The sequence below is a fragment of the Rhea americana genome, unplaced genomic scaffold, assembly GCF_003343005.1.
Source record: "Rhea americana isolate MKP2758 unplaced genomic scaffold, rheAme1 scaffold_4, whole genome shotgun sequence".
In the NCBI taxonomy this organism is placed as follows: Eukaryota; Metazoa; Chordata; class Aves; order Rheiformes; family Rheidae; genus Rhea; species Rhea americana.
The window spans coordinates 2,357,951-2,382,611 of NW_028186534.1; the positions used below are offsets into that span (position 1 = coordinate 2,357,951).

At 41.7% G+C, this 24,661-nt stretch overlaps 2 long non-coding RNA genes across 8 annotated transcripts in view; both read left to right on the forward strand.

The window, feature by feature from the left end:
• Positions 1-1,304: 1,304 nt before the first annotated feature.
• Positions 1,305-16,477, forward strand: LOC146590657 (uncharacterized). The gene is made up of 4 exons (XR_014896923.1): positions 1,305-1,465; positions 3,877-3,926; positions 9,858-10,042; positions 16,018-16,477. It is a non-coding gene; the product is annotated as an uncharacterized LOC146590657 (long non-coding RNA).
• Positions 16,478-19,302: 2,825 nt separating this feature from the next.
• Positions 19,303-24,661, forward strand: part of LOC146590658 (uncharacterized) — a 93,424-nt gene continuing 88,065 nt past the window's right edge. For 6 of the 7 annotated variants that reach the window (XR_014896918.1, XR_014896919.1, XR_014896916.1 and 3 more), the window contains exon 1: positions 19,303-21,921. This is a non-coding gene — a long non-coding RNA (uncharacterized LOC146590658). The remainder of the gene's footprint in view (positions 21,922-24,661) is intronic. The other variant, XR_014896917.1, reaches the window with a different exon arrangement.

Genomic DNA, 24,661 nt, shown 5'->3' on the forward strand with positions numbered 1-24,661 from the left:
TGTCTGTTAGATCAATTGGAATTGTATCGCAGGCCAGGGGAACAATGCTACACAGGCCCTTAAAGTGGAGTGAGCACAGATGACATTTTTATTCATTCCCAGCCAGATTGCTTGGTATTGTGTCCTCTCTGTGAAAAAAGACCCTCTGGCAACAGGCCACTGACTGCAAAAGAACTTGCYGCGAACCTCCTGTTTGTCTCAGCGTGAGCTGAGCATCACCAGACGTGCCAGACTGCTAYCCTGAGGCTAGGAGTGCGAAAGCACCCGCTTTCTTTAATCAGCACCTCTCTGCCCTTTTTGATGGAAAATACTTGAGGGAGGAGGTGACAGTTCCTGACTGTTGAGATCTTTGGTGGCACCAGTGATGTCACTTTGCCCTCCATGTAGTCAGAGCAGTAGCTCTGCCCACTGAGAATAACTGGCAAGCTTGGAGCAACCTAGGCATCTCCAAGCACAGATTTTTTTTAAGGCTTCCAATTCTTTGTTTCCCATCTCCTTTTTCCTTTCATGTGTCTGAAGTAAGATTTTCAAAACTCTCCAAGTGATGCAGAAGACAAACCCAATTAACTTCCAGTTGTACTTGGGCCGCCATAGCTAATGCAGTGAGGACTGACATAGCCAAAACCCTAAGGATTTCCCTGGGACTTTCCAAAGGGAGATTCCTCAGGCTCCRCAGTCTGTCTGGAATGGAGAGCTTCCATAAGATGACTAGGTACGCTGTGGGCACGGTGACATGCTGAGCGGTGGGTTATATAGCAGCAGGGGTCTTGGTATTAAAACCAGCACAGTTTCAGGGTATTTACGGTATTATCCAGCAATCCATGTCATAAATCATTTGCCAAGGTCCCTGGTGGAACTTTCTGGCCTAAAAGAGTGGTTTAAAATAGAGTGTGGAGGAAGGTTTTTCTTCTTCAAAAAACACCAGTTTAACTATTAATTTTGTAGGATGCCCAGATTTGTTATGTGAGTTAAATAGTTTTCATTCCATCCATTCCATCCATCCTTTCTTCCAGTAGGAGCATGGTGAGATATACAACAGCCACGGCTGTGCACTAGGAGACATTGGATGGAAAAACTGGCTCTGGATTTCTGTTCTACCTGCTGGAACCGAATTCTCRTTGTGCCAACGTGGGTATTGCTCTAAATGAATAGTTAGGTTTTTCTGGGGTATGGACAATGTCTTTGCTTTCAGCTGCGATGCAGTATGACATGTACAGTAGGACCTGTCAGAATTCATGAAGTCAGTTCAGTTTCAATGTTAATAAGTGCTTAATCAAGTCATTTGTTTCATCCAGGATGTCACAGCAGCRGATTGTGAAATGCTTGAAAATGGGAATCGTAGGACCATTATTTAATGCCAAGTGTTATCCACATCATGTCTGAAGCTCGAACATGCCAGAAGAGCATCCTTCACATTCTGCAGCTAATCTATGCAAGCTCTCAGGATTAATCGTGAGTTGGCTGGGTACGTACACGACTGCTCTCCGTATATACATGGTGTGATGATATATGCCATATTCAGTAGTTCATTCTCATATTGTGTTATTACCTTATTACCTATTTTCTGTGTGTAGTTCTTTTGCTTTAAAATAATACTGTGCACTGTTGGACCAAATGCCCTTTTTTTTTTTTTTTTTTTAACAAATTTTTTTTTTTTTTTTTTTTTTTTTTTTTTTTTTTTTTTTTTTTTTTTTTAACAAACTTGTTTCTATCTGCAGAAATGCAGGTATGGTACATACTCTCATCAATAATAAAAACGTACCTGAACGTGGTATGTGGGACATATGATGCTATACAGCTATGTCATTATGTAAAAAAAAATCTGCAAAGTGAAACATTGAAAAATCATTGTTATGTCTTCTGGAACCATTTCCATTTTGTACTGCAGATTTTAAAAACTCTGGCACATAGGTGTACTTCTTGTGAACCAGACCCATAGTGGTATGCACTGTGCAGATACAGAAGAAAAGAGTCCAGGTCTTATCTGGGAAAAAATATTTTGGTTTGGCATTTTTCTGACAGTCTATCCTGAAATACTCGGCAAAGAAAGATAGAGAAGGGGAATTACAAGAAAGGGAGAAAGATTTRATTTTCTCCAAATTTTATTTGAGAAAAGGTTTCCAAAGGTTCAATCAAAATGAATCCTGCTTACTTCCAACCAGAGCATCAAAAATACTGAATGTTTTCAGGATTAACATTTTCTGTGAAAATATTTGTGTTGTCCTAAAAGCCATTTCTCACTGGACAATGTTTTACCTGAATTCAGTCCAAGATCTAATGAGTGTGGGAGCAATTAAAGTATCAGAAGCTGTAAGGAGTCTTGGGAGTGCAGGAGACAGAAAGGATGACAGCTTAAGCTACTGAAGTGCCTGCTATCAGAAATATGAGTGTTTGGAAACCTCAGTTTCAGACCAAATGCTGCGTTCACATATAGCAAGTTCCAAATACTGATCTTCTCCTCCCACCCACCCCACTAAACAAACAGAAATCTATGAAATACTCAGGTTTATATCTCCAGGAGGACAGAAACTGCTTTATTGCTATTTTAAAGTTTTTGGCAGGTGCTCAGTATTTATGAAAATAGGATCATAAAATTGCATAGACAGGTTCRTGGGAAAGGTGCTGTGGGAATCTTGAATATGACTGTCACAGTTTTCAAATTTTAAACTCCAAACTTGAACCAGGTTGTTTGTTCATTTACATGTATCATAGTGTAGATATTGTGAGTAGGGAAATTTTTAAATCAGTGAAATATTTATGTGTAGGGCTGGATCATTCCTTCATATTCTACAATCAGTTAAGTTGCTTTTGTTTAGTTCTTGTAACCACTACCCTTTTTTAAAAAAAAGAAAAAGCCTTTTAAATATTTTTCATTAACACATACTATTAAGTGGGTAAGTGCCCTAAGTATATTTTAATTTAATTTAGATTTAACAGCAACATTTTTCCCATGCTAATTAAATGCCAGTTTGTTATTAAGAAAATATTTATTGAAGTTGAACTCAGTGATAGATACATATCTATCACATCACTGTTARATCTCATTAAATAGTGTTTTAATTGCAATTTGCTTTTAATTACTATTCATTAAGCATATTATTAAATCTGAATTGCATACTTATGAACGACGAGTTTGCCAATACAAGTGGCTGAGGCTCTTAACTACTGCATTGCTTCTGGGTTCCCATAATTTGAGGTGTGAAGGGTGGAAGTTTGACCTATTTGCATTACTGCTAACTGTGTGCCCTGCCTGCTTGTCTGCATGTCCTGTCTTTATTAAATAGGATTAAGAGTATCCAAGCTAGTCAACAGATAAAAAGGGAAAATAAGGTTTGGAAAATGGTGACAAAACAGCTCTTTGGACAAGGAAAGCAGGAGTCAGCAGGGAGGGAGCTGAAGCAAAGAGGGAAAGAGGGAACAAAGGCAGAGAAAATGCAAGTTAAACAGGACATTGAAACCAACTGTTTAAGTTAAAAGAAGTAGAGGTTGGGGACTGGCTGCCTGAAGGATGCAGAGGGGTACAACTGCTGTGTTGCAGAACTTTTTGTCTTTAAGTTATCATTGCAAGTCCAGTCAAGGCTGGTTGCTGGTACCACCTGATGACAGCGTGGTGGCTTTTCAGCAGAGTGAGCTGGTGGTCTCAGTCCATGTGATGCTGGCACAGCTGTTGGCATGGACAGCCTGGTCCCGGAGATCAGGACAGAAGCATACTGTCTGTTGGAGGTTGTGCTGTGTCAGTTCACAGATAATAATAATAAATATACGTRTGTGTGTGTGTATGTGTGTGTGTACATATATTATATACATATATAAATAAAAGCACACTACCTTTCATTTTTTGTGATGCGTGACCCTCTCATTATTTTTTTTTTTCAGASTCAGTGTGGATCCTCTATAGAAATGCTGATCAGATGAACAGCCAAATGGTATGTATGAACTTGCTTTTCTCAAGAGTGGTACTTTTCTAAGAAGTAGTCCATGAACCTAAAGCAGACTGAAAAACCCCAATATAGGAGATTTTCCTTTCTAAGGATAATCAGTTTATATCTCAACAAAAAGACCTCTGAGCTACCTTATCATTTTCTGCCCCCCCCCCTTTTTTTTTTTAAGTTCCAGAAAAGGAGAATTCTGGAGCCTTTCACCTGGAAATGGTGCCTTATTTTTGCCAGAAGGGAGGAAAGGCTCAGAAGAATGGTRTAAGGCTGCTCTTCTGAGGGACACAAGTTAAGCATAACCAGTTAGTGAACTGGAGAGCCATTCCCCAGGACGATGGAGGTGGGAAATGGGGACAGGTAACAGACCAACAGCCTTAGTGCCTCCTGGAGTGTGACCTTGCCATCCTCCAGATGTTTGAGGACCAAGAAAAGATCTCTGCAAGTGTCTGACCCTGTCAGAGCACTAGGGGAGGAATTAATGGGGACAAGGGCCAATGGGCAATGCCCTAGGGGTGATAAAGACAGTGATGTATGTTGGAGTTTAAGATGATGTATCTTGGAGATGGCTGAAGTAGCCTGAGCTATTGCAGACTTTCCCATGGGCTCGGTATGGAAACGGAGTCAGGCTTTGTACGTTGGAGCACTCTTTGGCTCGGATTCTCCATGCACTGAGAATGGGTTTGTGCCAGGTTATCTCCATTGACTAATGGATTTTCTCCAATTCACAGTGCAGTTTAAMTCAGATGCAGGACTTCTTTTCTACCCTTTTTCCATTTCATGAATCTCTTTCAAAACCTTCTGTACCAGATGTTACAATGGTAAACAAATCATCCTGGCAAACCAAAGTATCTTCTCATATGTTAATGTCTGTGTCCCAGTAGGCGARGTCCAAGCATCAGTGCCTCTATCTGCCTGTAGATCTTCTGCTCATAAAACATTAGTTATACAACATTTTTTTTGGCAGATGGTATCTTCCATGAAGAAGCCCTTTCCATTCCAGTACAACAGTGCTTTTATATGAACTCTTTCAGTCCGTGTTGAGCAACYCTTTTGCACAATGATTCATTATGCTATCTTGCTTCTTGATATGCTGAATCATTGGAGGATATTTTGCCAGCTTTTCTATATGCCAACAAAAACTTGCTCRTATTTCAAAGATAGGGAGTGCTGCAGAAATCACTGCAGCACAGTGARCCTCAACATTTGGCTGAGAGAAGTTCTCAGCAGGCTTTAAACTTCTCCACATGGGTGGGGAAGTTATCTTTCGGCTCCCGCTCGCCATGGATGGCTGCAGGAAATTGCACATGGGTTCCACTTGTCATTAGAAAGCTGCAGAAGGCCCAAGAGGCTCCTGCTCCCTCTAAACTGATGGCAATCAACTATTTTTTGCACTGTGTCACCTTAACCAAGAGAAAATCAATGAATCTATCTATCCAAAAGCACAACCTTCATTCAAAGGCTTTACCTTTGAATGGCAGAAAAAAAGAATTGTGAAAAAGACTCGAGGAGTGTCTGTGTTGCCACGTTGGGGGGCTGCACTGGGGGTTGTGCATCACTACAGACTTCTCCCAGTGTTCCTCCATGGCCCCTGGGTACTCTGGTTGTTACACAGAGCTGCTTGTTTTTCGTAACTCAGGGGCCTAGTAGTGATTTCTAACTTCTGCTTTAAAAATGAATTTACTTTTTGTCAGTCCTCTGTAGTATTGGCCCTTTGCARTTGCAAAAGACACTTGGCCATTCTGGAATTCTTTCTGATTTCTTTTTGTTAAGAGTTTTTAATTGTAAATATTTGTCTGCTCACAAATAATTCAGAATTAACTGAGTGTATTCATAGCTGTTCTGATAAGATTTTGGCCTGAAAGGAATACATTACTCTGCTTGAATACAAGCTTTTTAAAGAAATACTGTTGTATTTTTAAAATATGTTCTCTGGATACTTTGTTGTATTCCCAATGTGCTTCAGTTATGTAGCACAGCATGGTGGTATGTACATTATGTACTTTGTGGCAAACATTTGAAAGGCCCTTGTTTTTCCTACAAGGAGATTAACTCTGAATCGCAAGGGAAAATTTTAGGTACCCTGAAAGACCTTAAGGGTACATGTGCTCCTGTGATTTTTAAGTGTAATTATCGCACTCATTGCATTGCATGTACAAAARTATGCAGTATTTTTGATGTCATTACCTGACTGGGAATTTTATGAGACAGGCAGTTCTAATGACTTTTTTGCTTACTGCATGCATAAATTCTGTAAGAATCTGTCCATCTGCACTTAGGCTTTGATGTGCAATATAATAAATATCAGATTTTAAARAGCAGCATGCACATATTTGTCTGACATGTATATGTATAGACAAGGTCAAGGAACTTACTGTAAGTGTTTTTATTCAAGGTCCTGTGTATGTGAAACATTCTTCATATGGAAGCTGTAATTACCATAACATTTATATCTGTGCTTTGGTATTGCCTTTAGATACATCTGTCAGTTCACTGTCTCTCAGCCTTAGTTAAGGGTCCTGCATTATTTTTCAATGCAATGCATTTTTGCAAAGTATTTATTTGTTTGCATCTTTACTCCTTGTGCTACAARCTGTACATCACTTTGTCTCACCACCTACTCTCATGCCTAAATGATTTTGCAGGGCTGCTCTTTCAAAGAAATGGGTCAGACAAGTTACCAGAACTGTAGTTTGGTTGGATGAGGATCCACCTAGCAACACCACCACACTAATGCTGGATTGGGAAATTTGCCCTACAGGAGTTTGTCTTGATTAAAGGCTTTAGCCTGTCTTTGCAAGACAAACACAGGAGCCCCCATGCTGCTCGCTGAAATTTACAGCGTATTTTCTTTTTACTCAAGCATATTGAAGCAGAACAGAAGAAAGGATCAAAGGTACCGTAATGTTTCTATAAACAAGTACTACTTAGTATTTTTTTTTTTATCTTGGGTTTATTTTTTTCCAAACAAGTCTTCTAGGCACATTAGGCTCAAATTTCTTTTTATTGCCAAATCACCAGCTGGCAACAAAATCACATGTCTGTGTAAGTAAAGTAGATGAGAAGCTGAACAGGAGATTGAGAGATGATTCAAGGAGTTATATTGGCTGCTACACCTTAAAAATTGACTGCTTTATCTGTCTATTCAGCAATGTCCTATACAGACCCCCTTTTCAGCACAAAGTACAAAATAACCCCAAGCTGAGATTTTAGTCTGTGGTTTTCCTCCCTTCTAATGAATTTACAGGAATACAGATAATTCTCTGGGACTATAACCCAGAACTTCACTTTTTGTTTGCTCATCAAGTGATGAGTAATCCACTCCCTGTTACTCAAATATAGGTGTAACTCTTATGATGACTGATACTATTATGAGACATTTTCACTTTGAGGGGCAGATCATCCTTCCTTTGAAGGTAATGCAATTTTGCAATTGTCTTGAGGGCCCTGTTACTGTCTTTTTGGTATGTTTGGATTCACTTGGCAATGAAACCTCAAAATTGATTGATTTATTTTTAAGATGAATGTTGCTATTCCTTCTCCGTTTTTAGACTGAAGTGGCACAGTCACCTCAATCTGTAACCTTAAATTACATTTCTTGTAACTTAAAAAAAAGGAGAAAAGGAGCCTGTCCACTTTTATTTGATGGAAGTATCGGAAGGTAAATAATCATCTTCTTACATCTAAAGTAAGATGAACAAAAGCATCTGTTCAGACCTGGGTGATTATGAGACAGAGATTTCCCTATCCATTACGCAAAATGGGTTCCTTTTGACTGTGCTTATACTTCTTTTAGGTCCTTGTTGAAAGTTTTGCCTAAGTATTGAAGAAAAGGATATTTAGTTATATTTGTCTGTTTGAAAATCTCTAATCCAGGGGAGATGTTGCTAAGGAGAAGGGAGTGACAGGGTTGCCTTTGTCAGAGTGGTGGCACAGCAACCTTGTAGCAGCTAGTCAGGATGTGGTTGCGGGGGCAATTTTGCCCTCTATCAATAAATTCTGCAAGAGGTTAATTAATGAGTGGGGGATGAACTCCATTATCGGTAAGGTGGAGGACAGAAATGGAAGGGGTTAAGCATAAACAGGCTTTATTTCTTGCTTCTACTTTTTAATCTTTGCTTCCTCCCTAACATCCTCTTTTTGGGAGATTGCGGTTCCACCTGACTACTTAAAGCTCTCGTCCCTACCACAAGACATGGTTTTCTCTCCAGGGACATAGTTCTTTTGTTTCCTCCCCGCGTTTCCCTTTAATCCCTTGGCTGTAATGTGGAGGTGAGGTGCTTCAGTTTGGGAAGGATCAGTGCGTGCTCACCAGCTGCATTTTTCCCAAAGCAAACAGAACAGAGAATACTTTCTACCCCACTCCAACTCATCTGCGTAGAAAGATAAACTGGGAGTTAACAAGGGTCAGGTTTATGACAGGGAAAGAAGACTGCTAATGACCATTATCTATGCCACAGGTTTAACTTCATTACTTTCGCATTAAGTTCTTAATGCCCAAAGCAATAAGCAAACTGAGTCCTGTTGAACTGTAGTAACCTAATCTTCTCTCCAAATGAAATAGAGGGGAAAGCAGAGCCATTTGACATGGCCTTTTCTTCATCTTTTCTTTTCCCATTCTCCATTCACATATTAGGCATGATGTGAGTTTCCCTCCCTTCTCACAGCCTTTTCTTTTTTTTTTTTCTTCTCTTCCTTCCTGGATTTTACTGGCTATTCAAAGCTGTATTTGATGCAGGGTTTACTTTGATCAGAGGTGGATTTAGGCCACCAAAATTGAGTGAGTCATGGCTTTGTGGGTCCCAGTAAGTCAGAGCTCAAATCTATAGGAACATATTTACTGGGTGTTTTGAAATGTGATCACACTTTTGCAAGRAGAGTGGAAGATGATCTTGGGCAGTTCTGCTGATTGTAACTTGTAGGCATACACCAGCCTTGGTCCCAATCACACATTGCTCTTCTGTGCATTTTCTAGTTAAAACCTCTGCTGACATATATGACCTCAAACTTGCATCACTACATGTGTAAACAGTTCAGGTGTAGTGAGCAATAAGCAAACACCAACACAGAACTAACTGTTCTATGATTCAAATGACTCAAAATCTATGATTTTGAGTGAGATCGTCATTCCTGTTGTTTCTGCTCTTTTCCTTCTCGCCTTCAACTTTATCAACCAAAAATAATGAAATACCCTCTTCTGATGTGACCTTGAGACTATTGTTCTGTACCCAGAGAAGGAAAAGCCATAAAGTCAGAAGAGGAAGCACGAACAGATTTCAAAATAGCTGTGGGTGCCTGGACCGAAATCCTCAGCTTTTGACAAATGATGAAATCAACAGTGCATCAATTTTTGGGTTCCCCAACAGAACTAGAGGGAAAGAACTGGTGTTGGCTGGTAACTATTCAATGAGAAAGAAAAACAATGGTGCTTAAGAAGAAGGTGCCCAAAGTGATAAGTGCCTTAGAAAAAATGCTACATTAGATAGGTATAAGATAATATAAACTATGGAAAGTTAAGCAACAAAAGTGAAAACCTATGAAAAAACCCTATTAGCAATGCAATGTAATATATTACCATAATCCAATATTGTATGGTAACCTCCATATGAGAACCTTGCACTCTGAATAATAAGTGCCGAAGGCTGAACATTTATCTTATGACCTGTTCCCCGTTAAGAATGATCAGGGTTACCAGATATTCGGGATACTGAGAAAATTGTCCCTCTGTAATAATGTTTCCCTGCCATGCAGGACAAAGGGTTTTAGTTTCCTTGCCCACTCTGCCTTGGAAAGGATATAGCAATGTTTATTTTCAGTAGCCAGGAAAGTATGGCTGGACTCTGGTCCGTAAGTGTTGCAGCAAGGCTTCATATATCAGACTGACAGCCATCAGCTGTTTTAACCAGTGCTRTCTTCTCCCTGCAGACATGTCTGCTGTCTGACTGCTCGGCTTGATACTGAGGCCACACTTGACCCTTGTACTGGTCTCAGAATCTTCTTCAAACTGCCAGGACCTTCAGGACTTTTCTCCCAAATGAAATTGTATTTTGAAATGAGGGGGTCAAGTGAACTTCAAGGCATATCAATTCAAGCTGCTGGGAATGCCACAGGTAGGAAGGAGTGATTGGTGAGTCCCACCTCAAATATGGGTACATACCAGCAAATGGTCTTTATTGAGTCCTTAGTACTGACTTAGGAGGAGGAGGAGAAGGATCAGCAAAGTGTTTGAGAAACTGGAAATCTAGAAAGCCTGCTTTTACAGGATGCTGGGCTTGGTCTGTGAAGTGCCTCCCTTCTGTGGAAGGGAAGGGAGCATATTTTATCCCTGTGCTGGGCTCTTTAAGACTTGTGAACCCTAAAATTCAGATGTTTCCAACTTTGATAAGTTTCTGGCCTTTCCCACTTCTTACTTTCTTGGAGCTTTCTCCTATCAGTGAGGAGATTTTTGGTGTTGTTCAGCTTGCCTSGGAATCTCAGAGATCCCAAACTGAAAAGCTTCCATTATGATAAAATAACCTTCCTCTTCCACAAAAGAGTTCAGAAGAGGTACAACCTTTCTACATTCAGATTGCAACCTTCTTGCAGGCACTGGAAACAGCTTCAGTGGATGGCGAGTTGGGCACTTTGCCCTCAGGGCCTCCTGTTGAACAAACAAGCTGCCGCCGTTCTGAAGTTCAGGGTGAAGAGGGCTTAGGGAGAAGCAACAGTATTTTCTAGGAGCCCTCAGCAGACCAATGGCACCTGTGCAGTGAACTGTGTCTGATGTGTCTTAGCCTGCAAAATTAAATTTTGTTCAGCTTAGGCATTTAATCACTGCAGATGTTCAGGAGATACTCTGTGAAGCATCACCTACTGGGGCCCTTTGGACAGATGCTGTTTGCTTTGACACTCCATCTGTTACTTAGAAATAATCACCGAAGCTTTAACTAGCAAAACCCTGCAGGGCTGGCATCAAGACATGGCATGCAAGAGGTTAAAAATAAGGTCAAGGTCAATGCATGCCATGTGTGCTGGAAGGTCAGTGAGTGATGATAACCARTTCTTGCTTTCTACACTTTTTGGCGGAGTGCTGTATGTATCATTACCAAAGGCTTTTGTTTTCCTTTTTGGAAAATCTTCTAATACCAATGATATTGGCCTCAGAGATCGTTAGAGCCCTTGCATTTGGAGCRTATCTTACAGATGAGCAAGATATAGCACCAAGTAATGGATATGGCTTAAAGGAAAGGAAAAATAGTCATTTCATTGCAGCAAGCAGAACTATGTAGTTTTACTGTGGGAATGGGGTTCCATCAGGATCTAGCAAAAGACAGCCTAGTTGCTTAACTGAGCTCAGAGAGGTGTAATGTCTTTGAAAGACGTTTTCTTTTATTTTGCCAGACTGCAGGATTTTGACCACATATCTCAAGAAGAGAAAGCACGGAGACAAACAACTAGTCCAGAAAGTATTTTATACCATGTTYGTAAACCCTGATGAGCCCTGACCACTGCAGGCCCTACTGTGTCTGAATTGCGTGTCCACACCGAGGCTCCCTGCCAACAGTTCTTGTTGCTGGGGACAGACCGTGGTTCCCCTTTGCTGCTGTTCCCGACACTGTTAGTAACAAGGATTATAAAACCAAAAGGTACAACAAACAGTATGCTGTTGTATAACATTTAATTCTATATAAATCTAATATCAGATACCTCACAGAACTCTGATCATCAGCTATTGCCTTTATTAGCTCCACTTCTAATCTAAGAAGAAAAAACAAATTGGTCTGGTAGGCTGTAAACACTGTAAACTCAAGTTGACTGTGGATAGGTTTGTCCATTTCCGTGTTTTGAGTTTTTCTTCTGTTCATTTGTTTTCATCAGGCTCAGTATCAGAGAAGTGTATYATTCTGTTCATTGTTTTAAGACATTGGCATCATCAGGTTTATTTTTTGGAATCTGTTTTGTTCTCAGGTATACTGAAAACATTTGTTTCCCTGTTTGGAAGCTTTTATATGGGAATTTCTTAGGCATATTTTCTTGAAAAATGTCTTGCTCTGTTTGTATTTTGCAGTTTAGCATCAGCTCTGAGCACAGATTCCTCTGTTAAGAATCTTAATAGACTTTCGATTTACTGTATTTTATGTGCTGTTCTACTAACTTAATATTTTTGCTTGATCTTATTAGGCTTTTGCAATTTAATAGTGTGGATTAGTTATTTGACCAGTACTATCTTGAGGTATTCCTGTCAGTGAAACTTTTTTCTTTCAACTGATTTGGCTATAATAGTTTCACAAAGGTGAAAACTGACCTTTTCAAGGCATTAGATGTATAGCATTACAGTCTGAACTTTGATTTTGTTGCCTGCAACAGGTGTGATGGACTCYTAAGTAACTGTACTTATATTATGATGACTAAGTCAGTTGTGCRATGAGTTCTTCTTTTTGTCAAGGATAAACTAAAGGAATTTGCCCCATCACGGAGTCTTCTTACTCAAGTTAGTGGGTTACAGCCAAAATATTATTAATTTTTAGTGGAGTGATAGGATGTATTAGTAGAGAAAAATTACTAGCATGCATCTCTCATATGGRACACCCTCAGGCTAATAGATTGTTTTTTCATGCTACACCTCAAAACAACTATTTTTTTCCATCAATTGTCCTGCTTTCTAGCATGATTTTAGGGGATGTCAACTAATATGCCATTTTGTTATTTTATCAGGGTCACCAAGAAGGAAGCATTCAGGATAGCTTTTTTTGAGTTGTCAGTGACTGGGGAATAGGTAATACTATCTTTTCCACTCCTTTTCTTTCAAGACCTGGGCCATACCAAAATAGATGACAACCATTGATTTAAACATTCAGTTGTGGAAATCATTGTACCAACTTCAGTAATGCCAGCAAGGTCATATTAGTGCTCATAAATGACTAATTCTATTTCCTCTTTTTTATTACCCAAGTTCTTGTCATTAGTGTGTAGCTAATTAAATAATTTCTTTCTTCTTATCCTCCCTTTGTGTTTGATGCCTTCCTGAGTTCCTTAGTCTCCAGCGGAATTCCATCGAGGGCAGGGTTTGTCTGATCCTGCTGACGGTTGGGTGTCTCCTCAGCTCCCTGGAGTCCCTCCAAGTGAGAGCTGAGCACACCATCATAAGAAGTTGCTGCTTCTCTGCCATGCCTGACTTGTGTCTAAACTGAGAGCTGAGAGAATGGCGATTAAAGGCTCCCTTGTGGCTTTTTGTTTGTCCTATTACACTCTTTTCTCTGTCTCTTATCTGTCCTTCTGAATCAGCAGATCATCATGCATTGCTTTTTTTTTTCTCTACCTCTGTTGAAAGATGTCTGGATTCAAARGATGTGCCTTGCATCAGGAGATTGGTGAGGTTTGTTCAGGGTCCTTTTCGGAGCATCTTTTTTTCATGACGTACATTTCAATTTCTAGTTTGTATTACTACTTGTCCTTTACATATACTATGTTTCCTCCTTCATTGGAGGAAGAATATTTTTTCCTATTAAGTGAATCCTCATCCCAGGATTTAAATAGATTTGCAATTTTTCTTTCTTACCAGCACTAAATTCTCACAAAAATAACAGAAAAACAGACCTATACACTGTCAAACTGACACACTCTCACAGTGTGATAACCCTTTTTCTGTCACCTGCCACATTTTTCATGTTCAGCCTACAGCTGTGAAACTTTTTTCTCCTTCTCTTCCAACGGCAAAGTCCAAAGAACACTCATCAGTTTGATGCCTGTCTCAATTTGCAGAACATCCTTGGATAGAAATAATGTTGAGAGAAGAGTCTTCCTGGAAGCAGTAGGAACCTTTCCTTGCCAGCTCCTCCAGTGGGTCTGAGCTAGTAACAGCCATGCTGTAAACTTCATTTAATTTGTATGGACCTGTTCCAGAGCCTTCTTACTGACTTCGGGGGGCACTGGATCAGGCTGTATGTTAGCTGCAGCAGTTCTTTATGACTCAGTATCACTGCTTTGGACYGGTCTTTGTCAGATCAGATTTTCCATTGAAACATTCTGCAAGGAGAATGAGAAATGTTGTTCAGCTAGCTGCCTAAGAAAAATGTCTGATTTTTCACTTTTCTTTTTTCCACAAAGAATTTTCCCCTTCACCAGTAGAAACTTCTGGGTTTCAGACAGGACACTCCTGAGTGTCTTATAAAGACTTGAAAATACCTGCTGAAAAACATCTTTTTAACAACCAGTCCTGCTTATGTTTGAATTTTCTTTATAGAAAATTCCATCCATTTCCATGATGTTACCTAAAATGAGAGGAAACAGATTTTTCAGAAGTAAAATTTGCAGACCAAATTTCCAGTTAGTCTGCCGTGATAGCAGTTGCTATTGTATGACTCATTGACCTGTGACTAAGTAACTATAATAGTAGAATCATTTCAGCCTAACACTATAAAAATCAAAATTAAACCTCTGAATCTATAAAGCAGTATTTATTGCATTCTGAACATATACTTTATTAGAGTCTCCTGTCTTTGCATTGCTAAGCTAAAGTATATATTTACCCCTTTCCATATAAATGACTTCCAAAAGTTGCATTTTTGCTTGTATTTTTTCTGTTTTCAGAACTCAGACCTGAGTTTTTTSATCTGATGTGTGTTTCTTCTTGATTATTTTATGTGTGGAAATGATTGCAAGTGTGAAGTTGTTCTGTCCGTATAGTGCATCTACTGCTATTCTGACTTCATTCCTTATCTACTCCAGGGTTTTGGTTGCTCATCCATTCATCTTGCACTTAATGGTGTTTCATCTCAAGATTAATGGGATTTTCTCTTCGTACAGAGTAGCTTGTTGGTCACAGTTTTCTTCCAACCTTCTCCTAACAATTAGGGAGCTGTKCAGACCTACAGAAGGACTCCAGGCAGCAGGAGAAAAAGAGTATGTATGTGTGAGCACTGACAGAAGCAATCAAGTGCGTAGTGAAGAACAGGAAACCGTGAATAGAAATGCTGAAGTATCTCTTAATATCCATCTGATTATCTTTCTCCTTAATGACAGGGAAAGATAGAARGATGGATCTGAGCAAATATAGGTAGAGGTGGACCCTCTCAGTGGTCAGATCTCCACAGATCTTCACTGTCTTCATGAGAGCTATGAAAACTCCTGCTAGTCTCCCTAGAAACTTAGACTTTCACTCCTTTGATGGAGTTATGAATGAACAAGGAGAACTTGAGATGGAGTAGACTGACGTTACAGAGCACAGCRTGGCACACAGTGGTGAAGTCAGCACATCAGCAGAAGGAAATTCCCCCATCTCGGTGTTCAGAAAATGTAAAGAAGTAAATAATAAATTGTTGGCAGTTTGCAGTTTTGCTCATATCTGCTCCTCTTGTTGGTTTTCTTCCTCTTTGTTCTATAGTGGTGTTCTGAGGAATAATCAATTAATGCTTAGAAAGCAATTATAATGATTCCCACTTTACACATGAATAAACAGAACGTAGTTTAGGTGACTCAGTCACAATGATTTTCTCAGCCTGATAGGACGTGGACAGCAATAAAGAGCCTGGCTCAGCACTTGTGCTCTAATCGCTGTTTTACCAGGAAAGTTGGGACTGGAGATCAAACAGACAGAAGTGAGATATGAAGATCTCTGAATGTAAATTGCAGGGCACTGTGTGAAAAAAAAAAAATAAAATAAACCATTCAGTTTATTCTGTAGTGATTTCACAAGTACCACATGGCAAAGGCATGATTTGCTTGAGGTTTCCCTGGGTGACTGAGAGTTGCACCAAGGAAAGGACCCAGGAGTTGTGACTGTAATGCTGTGCTGTGCGTAACCACAGACTCATCCTTCTTCCTTCTCAATATTTGATGCTTTAATATGTTACAGAGTACCTTATCATATCAGTGTGTACATAATCTTTTCTAATGTGTTCAGTCTGAAACATGATTAATGTAAAAATGTCCTTTTCATGTACATCATAGCTCATAATCTCTTGCTTTTATAGAAAAATTCCTCAATTCACACAATTGGTTTGGTTCTGTAATCGTTCATTGATGCTGTTCATAGTTTTCCATATCTACTCTGTGACTTTAGTAGTATGTGATAGGAGAGGGTCACTTCTTCTCTTTTCTCTTCCAGCTATGAAGATGTTACAGCAATGCAAATCCAGGTCAGAGTGAATTTCTCCCTGTTCTGAGGACATGTTGTTGTTATTTGAAAACTCACAGAGCCCACAGAACTGCAGAAGAACAAGCACAAGCCTTGCCTATCCTACTTCATCTCCAATCAGCCAAACAAGCAGGCTAGCTTTGGAGTCCTCCAGGGTCATTTTATTTTTAGGGCTGATGCCTGAAGCAGGAAGAAAACAGCATGATCTGTAGGTTCTGCTTTGAGCTTCCAGTGCTGGCAGCAAAAACCAACATATTTTGACATGCAAGCTGAGTTTAACCAATGGCAAAAAACATATACGCCAGTAAGTTGCCATATTTTGAGTGTTGCTATTCAGAACTACAGTACAGTTCCTTGTCTATCATAGATTTACTTTTGATCTTTTCAGTCTATACTTGACATTCCAGCTGTTTTTCTGTCTCTTTATTTAATTTCAGGCTTTTTCTCTCCATGCTTTTTCAGGTTTTTCATTTTTCCGTGTTTGTCTGAAATCCATCTTGGAGACACTTGTTGCCCTGTTTTCTGATCTGTCTTGAGCCTCTGCCAGCTGCTGCTGCCGCTGCCAGKGGATAAAATGACTGAGTCACCACTTTGTGAATTTTACGTTTGCTTGTGGGGTGGCAGAGCCAAGGCCATCATGAACAAATCAAGCAACCACAACAAAGGCCCAAAACACAAACACTGGGGCTTAACCTCAAAGCATATGCTGGAGCCCAATGAAGTGACAGCCAGCAGAATGCATACCAAAGCACCTCAAAGCATTGCTCAGTCTCAGGCCTCAATTAACCACATCAGAAGGATACACCTCACACAGCTCCAGATCAGGGGAGATGGTGGAGGGGAAAGGTAGCGTGACCAAAAGACCTTTTGCCTCCTCACAGAATGAGTTTATCAGAGCAGAGCAGCAAATGAGGGTGGGGGGAAGGAGAAGAAAAAAAAAAAAACCTGCCAGCATACAACAAAGCTTCAGTTGAACAAAGCAGCATTAAATGCAAGAGAAGGGAGAAGGTCCACCTGGTCAGGATGGCTTTGTTCTGCAGTACCTTCTGTGGCTTTGGGTATAGAYGGTTGTTTTGCCTTGCTTCATTCAGGGCAGGCTGATGGAGCAGCTCACGTCTCCAGACTAGCTCCCCTAAAGTAGTGGTGGAAAACTGCTCGAGAGCAGGACTTCCACCAGTGGGGCTTTGTTCTGTACTGTGTTTTGCGAGGTTGTCCCAGCACTGACTTCTCTCCTTGACTGCATCTCGTTGTTTCTTGTGCTTTCCAAAAGCCCTACTTGTTAGCCTGGAAAAAGAGAGTGTCTCTTGTTCACTTCCATACCTGAACAGCCAGAGACTGTTTGTACTCTTCCCACCTCCATCTGCTGGGCCTGGAGTTTGTCAGCAGATAATTTATTTGCTGTGTGCCAGCAGCGATTAACTGAACACGAGGTTTAGCCAGTGCTGAGATGCCGAAGCCGGTGGAAGTTTTCTTGATTAATTTTAGCTTGATCAGGTCGCTCCCATCCTACCAGCAGAGGTGTCTGGAAAACTAAAATAACCTGAGTATTGGGGCTCCACGGCCACCTTCAGATTTGGTCGCTTTTGTTGACTGAATATTTCATTAGCACTGGATAGAGGGTAGGTGGAAATGCGCTCATCTGACCTGTGAGCASAGAACGGGAGTGCATGCGCATGTTTAAATGTGCATGGCCTGCTTAGGGGTTAAAATAGCCCTATAAAAGAAGATTTTTCATTGTTTAGCCCCAATACAAAGGGGATGCGGGTTCCCATTTGCATTGTCCCCACAGCGTTTGTGTAATTAATGTATGTGGGGGTCCTCCCCTCCCCACTCGCCTCCGAGGTAAAAAATGACCTTGTCAAAACTTAGATTACAAAATCTTAGTTACTAAGCAATGGGGAGGGCCCCACTGGGATGGCATCCTGGCTCCTGAAATGGTATGTATAGTAAAAACTAATAAAACTGGTGTCAGAGGCTCTCAGGCTTTCACGTCCCCTGCTGGGTGACCCCCTGATCCCAATTTATTAGCTGAAGCCGGGGAAGCAGGCGAGCGGCTCTGGCTCCAGACTGGAGGCTCCAGGAGCAGGACTAAGGCACGCTCCGGAGCCGCGGCTCCGGAGCGGGAGCGGACGGGGGGAAGGAGGGTGGAGGGGGCCGGTGGCAGGAGCCAGCTGAGCAGGAGGCGGAGGAGGAGGACTCGCACCGTGCTATCTCCCTACCTTGGCGTGCGGATGCTTCAGACGTGTCGGGGAGAAGGGGCAGGAAGGGGGTGGGAGAGCGCGGCTCGCAAGGCGGCGAGAAGCCAAAGTTGTTTCGTTTCGTGGGCTGGCGGCGCGCTGCAGCGGGAGATCACCTTGTGCGGCGACGGGCAGATTCAGCAGCCGGGGGCTGCGGGTGGAGCGGCAGTGCCTGTGCCCCGGGGGGGGTGGACGCGGCTCGCCGTGTTRCTGCTCACCCCCGTATTTCCTCTTGGAACGCGGCAATTGCAGTGCAAGGGGAGTGTGATTTCTTTTCTTTTCTTTTCTTTCCCCCCCGTTGAAAAGCTGCCGAGCGAAGCGGTGTTGGTGAGGGTGGCTCGCTGTGAGTAGCAGCGACAGCCTACGAAGCAGTCCCCTCGGTGCCGCTTCCCTCCCTGCTCTCCTGCCTCGCACGTGAAACCTCTTTTTTTTTTTTCTCTGCTTTCACAGGCTTTTCCCTCTGTTTTGTGCTGCTARTCTGTGCCCACATCGAGCCTGCGCAGGGGCAGGGAGCCTGACAATAACTCCCCGTGTTTAATGCCAGCCGTCGCGTTTGACGGGCCCTGGCTTCCCAAGGGCGATCGTATCCGGAGAAGGTGATGCGCTTCTGCTGACGGCGCGACTGCGCACTAAGGCAGCTGGTGAAGGCAGCGAGCAGAGGGAAGTCTGCAGCGGCAGAGGCGCCTGTCCCATCTGCCAAGCCTTCGGACGTGTGTCATTCGCTATTTGGAAACTGGGATCGGGGGGTGTCCTGAGGAGGGACAGGCCTCGCGTGTCTCCTAGCCGCGACCTTAATGCTTGTTTCTAAGAGGAGGACAAAAGGGCTGGCCCTTGGCTTTGGCTGCCGTTGCCTYGTGCCCTCTGGCTTGTACAAAAGAGGGTCGTGATTACAGTCCATCTTAGCTGGAGACATTTTCGAGAAATACCCCAGAGTGTAAAGCCAGCACAGATGACGAACTTGCGGAGCAGAACAGCATGTGCATGCAGGCAGAGTTTTCTTCCTCACACTACTGGGGAGCAGGTTGCAGTTCTATAAATCTGATTTTCCTGGTTCTGTTTTATTTCTTTTTAAACCACTGCCAAGGTGATCAGTTAAAACAACCATATCATTTCTGTTTTCAGTAGTCAAACACAGGAATTTTTAAGGGTTGTCTTAAAAAAAAAAGTGTAACATACTGCTCGTCTCTCCCTCCTCAGCTGCGATCAGTGCGAGTCTGACAGCTGGCAGAGGTCTTTGGTCTTTGGTGTGAGTTTAAGATGTAGTTTCTTTCCTGGAACACTCTGCAATTASAGAGCGCCTAAACCTGCCATCCGGACGTGGTTCAAGTGTTGCTGTTGGTATAACAGAGCCTGAAATGCCAGTGATGGTCAGCAGCTTGATGCTTCCCTTCACTGCCACATCTCTGTCGTGCGTGGAAATACATGACAGAGGTGCGGCACAGGAGGGCTAGGCAATGAAGGAACGCTGAAGGCTGTGTCCACAAGAGCAAAGGGCAGAGATGAAYGGAAGACCATGGCTGGAAACGATGCAGCGATGTTGCGCCTGCTTTTCCTACTGAGGATGCAGTCCTGGCTACAGTTAGCTAGACCCTTCAAGTGGTGTATCCATATGACTGAAAATAAAGGAGGAAAGATGTTCCCGACCAGGCAGGCATTCGTTAGCTTCTTTCCTACAGAGGCTCCAGCAAGAAGCAAGCTCTCACCTGAGCTAATTACTGTAGTCACACTGCATTAAGGTGTGTGTTAGCTTTCTGCAATGTGCATGCATCATCTACAGGTCTGGGGATGGCTGCACAGTGTAGCCATGCCTGATGACTGTCACTGAGGTTTGGGAAGGCGAGGAGGCCCCTTGGATGAGTGCTAGTGCAGTTTAGTTCTTGTGGAGCCTTGGTACCCACAACACGCTGTGTGATGGCAGAGAGCCCCGCTTGTCTGCTGAAGCAGCACAGTGGTGAAGAATCTGAGTTCTCCTTCATATGGATTTCCCCATAACCTTTGCCAAGTTGTGTCCAGTAAATAGGCCGTGTTATTTGTGTCTGAGGGATCATTTTTCTCAAGGTAAGCTGAAATTCTGTGGATTGTTGGATGCTTTTTATCTTGGCATCACAGAGCTTGTGTGTGTGTGCTTTTAGTGTGAAAGAAGCAGATTTGATTGGAGAACTTGGGGAGAGATGTTTTGTAAAAGGTCATGGGAGAGTAAGAGATGTTATGGTCAAATTGTGCCCTTGGACACCTTCTGGAATATGCTGTGGGGTGAAGATGTAAAATGTGATATCTTCACCTCTATTCCTTCTTTGTTGATGATTCACAGCAGAAATGATCTGGGTCACTTTGTATTAGGAAATATGATGGGGTGATTGGAAACAAAGGGAGGAAAGCAAGTCACTGTTCCAAGTGACTTTGTGGTTCACTTGAATCCAAACCCAATCTTGCCAACTCGTGATTTGATCATCAGTGCTGCAATGCATAGTCCTTTCTTACAGCTCCAGCTCCTGAGTTCTGGAAGATCTTAAAATCCGTCTCCTCCCCCCAGCAGATTTTGTGATTTCAAAGAAAATATTGCCAACATGACCTCAGTGTATTCTGAGGGCTAAGGAGCTGGAATGAAAAAGCCAATGGATTTTAAACTGGTTCTCACATGAAGTGAGAAAGAGAGTGATACACAGTTCATRTAAAAAAAGAAAAAAATGGATTTTTGGTGTTGCCAGCTCCCAGTTTGAACAGTTCAAAGAAGGTCTTTGGAGAGGGGATCTGAAAAGGAGCTACAGATCGCCTATTTGTAGCCCCATCCATGGAGTGAGTGGCAACTGAGCGTGTTGAAGTGTCGTGGAGATCTGCTTTGCAGATGTGAAGACAGGAAAGCAACTTTTGTGACTCTGGAGCAGCACTTTGATCTTCATCATATTTGTGTAAATCTGGAGGAACAGAACTCTCCTGTGTAGAATTGATGACTTCTCATGTTATTGACCAAACCAAAAATGTGAGAGGCGATTCCCTTGTGCCTGCCTGTGACCCAAAATGATAGAGGTTTTTGTTCTTTCTTTTTCCCTAGTCATCTTTAAAAATAAGTTTAAATTGAAGAAAAAAAAATAAAACAAAATTACTGTTCATCTTATGGCACTGAAATCCTTACTGGGTCAAAGTAAGGTATATGCATGCACATAATAAGTATTGTGATTGTTTACTATGAATATCATTGTATATTCACATTTAGTATTGATAGAAAATGCATGAATCAATGGAGCAGTTACTGCTTTAAGAGAACTGAGAGTTGCATATAGATTTGGAAGTATGAAAAATACAATGATATGAGATCAACCAACAAATTAATACTTGTGCTTCATTGAGAAATCTGCTACTTTCATTCCAGACGTTGAAACATTCTTGGAAGCAGGTAAGGTATTTTGTCTCTTCCTACTGAACTGGTTGGTAAAGAGATCACTTTTCCCTGCCAAGCCTGTCTCATCTGTTGGAGAGGATTAGAATTACGTGCTTTGGGGGTTTGTTATTGTTTGTTTTGAGTTTTTATGTTAAAATATTACTTTTTTTTTTATTTTTACAGGAAGTGGAGATTCAGCTGAAAAAATGACCTAGCTCTGCTCTGAACCTTCCATTCACGAGATTGGTTTTGCTCCTTGTGAGTAATTATGCTGTTAAGAGTTTTACATGCAGCAATATTTTGAAGCAGGTTCTTGGTGAGTTTGGACCATGTGCATGATATAGTGGGATGGTTCATGAAGTTGCCTTTTGCATGCAGAACTTAGTCACAGGTAGAGTCCACCATTTCTCCAAAACACTATGGGGGATATTCCTTTGGGGAATGCTTTTATTTCCTAAGGCACGGACTACTTGCATAGAGTGAAGCAGATATATATTGAGGATGTTTGCTTGGGTCTTCACTTAGTGATACAGGCGTCAGAGTGGTTTTGCACCAGCTCAGAGCTTTGCACTGTGTGACTACTATGTTTTAATGAGGTACCACTCAGCCTGAAGCCAACTTCATAAGCTTGCAGGGCTGTTCTTCCGTTGCCTACAATAGAGGTTTCACATTGGTAAAAGACACTCAAGAGCTGCCCCATTGCAGATTCTTCCAGATTTTGTTAAACTGATGCTGCTGACTGTAACTTTGTATGAGTCAGCCTGCTCTGTGGGTCTCAGCTGGAGCTGAAGGCTGTCCCCGCAGTCAGGACCAGCAGTCTTGCATCCCCACGAGGCAGCCCTGTCTGCTCTAACTGGGGCCCTGCAGGTGGTCTGAAGTAAGTACCAATACTTTCTTCCCCCTTTGTGGAGCAGTGGAACCTGCCCCCCCAAACCCACARTGTCTGTATGGTGGAGTCGGGAGCTGCTGCTGCCTTGACAGAGATGAGATACCCGTTTTCCCTTTTATAAGTTTGTTGAGGTTTTAGGACTTCAGCTTTGGGGACATGCAAGCAGAAACAGTGTTGGCCTAAGATGTTTGCTTGACATGAGCGAGCTGAACCATGAGTGTGCTAAAATGCTCCGAGTCTCCTGATTAGAGTGGTTGGTGAGTTATTTGTTCCTTGGAAAAGAAAACGAAGATGCTTTCTGTAGTTAGTCAATTATGGGTTGGTTTCTGGCTGGCTGTGAAGGGCAAGGTTAGATTACACTCTAGTACTAGAGATATTTGGCAGTATCCGTTTGTTGACTGTGCTTTGAGTAGTCAGTAAAAATGATAGTTAGAATAATCAGCTGTGTGTTTAAAACATGCTCCGTAAATCCATATGTGAAATAGGCCAAAGAAGATACAAAAGACGTGTGAAATGAGTACAAGAGCTTTTCCCTAAGATGAATTTTTAGATGCAATAACTTGTTCCTGTCAGGAAGTTAAATAGGTTAATAACTTGTTTGATTTTTACTATTAAAGAACATTAATCCTATCCCTGATTTCTATTTAAGTATATTTATGAGTTTGCCTTGGGGTTAGTCAAAGGTGAATTTAGCAAAGGAAAAAAAAAAGTTCAGTGAGTCTACATTAATTTCAGTGCAACAAGACAGAGATTGTGCAGACACATTGCTGCCACTACAGAGCACGATAGTGCTGATTAGCCATGTCTTGCCTATTTATATGGCAGTGATTTTTAGCATGGAAGCAAACTAGTGTGTTGTTTCTGTGAAGGTGGTAGCTCTCAAACCCTGCTGAGTTCCAGTAAGTACTGCAGAGCACATGCTGCCCTGGGGACGATTGAAATGTCCTCTTTGCAGCACCTGCGCTTCACATCTGTCTGCTCTGTGCATATGTTGTCCAGAAGCGGGAGATAAGTTTGAGCAAGCTTGAGGTAGGAACACAGGAGATGAAAGTGGGGAGTGGGGCAGAAAGGTAGAAGACTTGTACCCTACTCTGGAGGAACGAGTGTGTGAGGTTGGGAACTGTTTCAGGAAAAACATGTGAGTACCATGTATGTAAAGAATTGCCCCCTTTTTCTAGTTTATTGTTGTGGGAATTTCTGTTTTAGATATTCTCTTTGTTATAAGAGATTTAAAAAAAAAAAACAAAAAAACTGAGCCTAGACTATGAAAAGATCAGGGACATCTGGCCTACACCATGTTTGCTCTAGCACTAACATAAGGGATAAAACCAAAGTGCAGATCTGAGCCTGGGGAAGAGAGAACAGCATTTTCAATGTGATCACRTTATCTACAAAAACATTCCACTTAATAGTCCTAGCCAGAATCAGCTACCTTTCTAAAAGAGAGGTTGTCTAATATGTACAGAGCTAGAAAGATGAGAGGGGTAGGAAAGCCAGGAACAGGTCAGAATGAGTATTGGTTACACAAAGCCTGAAGGGGAGGGAGCATCTAGTGATGAGACTATCAGCCTTGGATCTATAAATAATGGTACCATGTTTATTCCCCCCAGGCCCCGTTGTCAAAAAGACTTTTTTTTCCCTTGTCAGCCAGAGACAGACAGACATGGGTTATCTGAGTGAGAACAAAGTAAGTGCTCCTTTCCCAGGGCTTGCCAAAGCCATGGGGATGTGGGTATGACCGGAAAAGGTGCATTTCAAATGGACATTTTCGAGAGGGGAGCTCGTCGCTTAAAGAATCAGAAGACTTAGAGTGTCTGTTTATAGGCAAAACCGTCTTTATCTTTCTGCAGTATACTTGGGAGAGATAGAATAGCCTGGTCACGTGCTGGAAAGATACGACTCATTTCATGTTGGTTCTAAGTGAAACTAATGTATTACTCAGTTTTATGCAACTCTAGTAAATTTTGCTTTTTTTWWAAAAAAAGGAGGGGGGAGTGAAGGAGAGAGAATTACCTAAAGCCTAACCAATATTTACTAGAAAATTAATTCAGAAAAAAGGTTGACCTCAGCTTCCTTGTAATGAAAATCTGCTGACATATCTTGTGATTT